We start from the raw sequence: 3,765 nt of genomic DNA on the forward strand, positions 1-3,765 counted from the left end.
TAATTCGTTTCGATAACATTTATTATATGCAAATGGATCGAGCACATGTAGTAGTTGTTGTGTGTAATTATTTATTGTTGGTTTAGATGCGGAGAGCCACTGAACCGTCCCGAAAGTACATTAACATTTTCTTCCCTCGGGTAATTATCTATTCCGGAAGTCTACGTGAGCTGATATCTATCGGAAGTCCACACTAATTATCCGTCTTTTCATATATATAGATACGTAACAACGCACAAGTTCCTACGTAAATCGCTTCGTATATTTTATATATATTTTTTTTTCGTTCATTTAATTTATTTTGTGTTTGTTGCGTATATTTCGGAAGATTTATCTATTAACGGACGTGAACGAGCATAGAGATTCCGATCGTACAATGGTAATTTTATTAATTAGTTCCCATCATAATGGGCTTGACCACATCGCCTCCAATTACGCTCATTCGCGTTGAATACAGAGGGAAATTATACTTGTAGAAATAGGAAAAATCCCGTTCAACGCAATTCCGAAATTCTCCATTATTTCTTTCATTATTTCCTAATCCGCTCCAATCTATTCCCATCAACTTTTTTTTTTGTTTTGTTCTAAATGAAGAATTTAATTAGAAAGATTATTCGTTGCTTAATCCATGGATTAACACAGATTAACATGTATTGTTGAAATAGTGAAAGTTTTGGAAAATTGAATATTTATATTTTTTGGTAATTTTTATATTAAAAAAAATATATATAAGTAGAACAATTGATTTGAATAAATTTGGTGATGAAGTAAACTTAATTATACAATTATGATAAATGCAAATAAAAATATTTCTTGGAAAATTACAAATTATAGTTAACGTAAAAATATTACAAAATTGTAACTTTCTTTTGAAAATTAATTTATCTAAATATGTGACTAAATTGGATGAAAAATTAGTATAAAAGAAAGTGTTGAAAATTATAAATTTGAATAAACTAAAAGTTAATTTATACCTGTATAAGTATACAAAACTTACTGAAAATTACGAATTAGACATTTTTCTAAGATGAAAGTTTTATCAAAACAAAAACATAGTTAATTTTAGTTAAAACCCATAGATCTTACAATTTCTATACAAATCTTAAAAGAAATAATTATAATATTGTCACATTACGTGCAAAAATACACTAATAATAAAATTTTAAGGAAATTATTTAAAAAAAATATTTTTTTTTATTTTAGTATACAAAAAGATATTGTATTCAAATTCAATGAAAAAAAACTCTAAAATGTGATATTATTGAAATTTCATTATGGGCTAAAATTAGTTTAAAAAAGTGTTGAAAATTATAAATTTGAATAAATTCAAAGTTAATTTAAATGTATGAGCAAAGCAAAACTTAACTTAATAGTGAATAAATATACAAAACTTACTGAAAATTATGAATTAGACATTTTTGTAAGATGAAAAAAAACAGTTAATTTTAGTTAAAAACCATAGATTTTACAATTTCTATACAAATCTTAAAATAAATAATTATAATATTGTCACATTACGTACAAAAATACACTAATAATTAAATTTTAATGAAATTATTTAAAAAAATTTCAAAAAATTAATTTTGTTTATTTTAGTATAAATATGACAATTCTTGTAATTACAGACACTTTTAACAAAAACAATAAGATGTATTCAAATTCAACAAAAAAAACTCTAAAATATCAGTTATACAGGATGAATTTTGACAATTTTTTTGAAATAATTAAAAATGTAATTAATGTTCTTGAATATCTGAAGATGATCATATTATTGTCTAAATATCTTAATTATTGAAATTTCTATGAATATTTAAAAAAAAATATGGGTTAATTTCATTGAAACATATAAAATATAATAATTTGTAAGATTGTATTGTTAAAAAAATTTGTTAATGTAAGCTCTGGATAGTTTGAAAAGTATAAATCAAAATCAAAGTTGGCTTAGGTGTCATATGCATTGTGTCATACGTCCGAGCGGCTGTCAATCAAAGCAACGGATTGAACGAATTACACGACGAAACATTGATTTATCAATCTCTCTCATGTACATATACTCTTGTACATACACAAACGAATATGTATATATACGAATTGGATACAAGCATCATCCCGATCCCTGTGCAATCCCTTCCCTTCGGCCCCCGACTCCCGGCCTGTCAATGCTGTGAGTATTAAAGCGTTTGCTTGTCATCGTCGTTGATTGAAACGTGTTTTGGTGATCGTTCAGTTGATAAAACGATGATTTACTTAATTTTCCACTTACCCGCTACTTCAGATGTATTTATTTATTATTTTCCCAAACAAATAAACTTCTTCTTCGTCGCAGCAGCAACAGCAGCAGCAACAGAAGTCAACCAACCATTCGTGTTTCACGTAAACAAAACAACAACTTTGACAGACATAGGTTCTACGTACTGGATTCTATAATCATTTACGTTTTTTTTTGTGTAGACCAATTTGAAGACGTTATTTTTTTATATAATGGATAAATATTATTATATAAGAATGTATACAGTTTCAAATACCAAAAAAAAATACAAAAAACGGATGATTTATACCATTTTTTTGAAGTAATTAAAAACGTAATCAATTCTATTGACTAAATCCTGAAAATACTCGTAATTCTTCAATGATGTTGAATGTCTTTAAATGATAATATTATTATTAATTAGAAGTGAATTTATGGTTTAGAAACTATGAATGAGTTGATAGTAATTCTTGAAAATAGTGTTGATTCTTGGAAGGTAATGTTGAACAATTGATTTGAATAAATTTGATGATGAAGTAAACTTAATGAAACAATTATGATAAAAGCAAATTTCTTGGAAATTACAAACTTTAGTTAACATAAAAATATTACCAAATTATAACTTTCTTTTGAAAATTAATTGATCTTAATATGTGACATGAACTCAAATGTACGAAAAATTAGTATAAAAAAAGTGTTGAAAATTATAGTTAAAGTTAATTTAAATATATGAGCAAAACAAAACTTAATTTAAAAGTGAATAAGTATACAAAACTTGCTGAAAATTACGAATTAGACATTTTTCTAAAGTTTTATCAAAAAAAAAACTTAGTTAATTTTAGTTAAAACCCATAGATTTTACAATTTCTATACAAATCTTAAAAGAAATAATTATAATATTGTCACATTACGTACAAAAAGACACTAATAATTAAATTTTATTGAAATTACAATTTTTTTGAAGTAATTAAAAGCGTAATCAATTCTATTGATTTAATCTTGAGAATACTCTTATTTCTTGAAAAGAAATATTGTAAAATTTGTCTAATTTTATTAGTTTGATCTTGAAAATACCCGTAATTCTTCAATGATGTTGAATGTCTTTAAATGATAATATTATTAATTAGAAGTGAATTTATGGTTTATAAATTATGAATGAGTTGATAGTAATTCTTGAAAATAGTGTTGATTCTTGGAAGGTAATGTTGAACAATTGATTTGAATAAATTTGATGAAACAATTATGTTAAAAGCAAATTTCTTGGAAATTAATTGATCTTATAACAGTGTTGAAAATTATAAATTTGAATAAATTCAAAGTTAATTTAAATATATGAGCAAAGCAAAACTTAACTTAAATCGAATAAGTATACAAAACTTGCTGAAAATTACGAATTAGACATTTTTCTAAAGTTTTATCAAAAAAAAAACATAGTAAAAGCGTAATCAATTCTATTGATTTAATCTTGAGAATACTCTTATTTCTTGAAAAGAAATATTGTAAAATTTGTCTAATTT

The sequence above is a fragment of the Nicrophorus vespilloides genome, unplaced genomic scaffold (assembly GCF_001412225.1).
Source record: "Nicrophorus vespilloides isolate i.1.1-1 unplaced genomic scaffold, Nicve_v1.0, whole genome shotgun sequence".
Taxonomy (NCBI): domain Eukaryota; kingdom Metazoa; phylum Arthropoda; class Insecta; order Coleoptera; family Silphidae; genus Nicrophorus; species Nicrophorus vespilloides.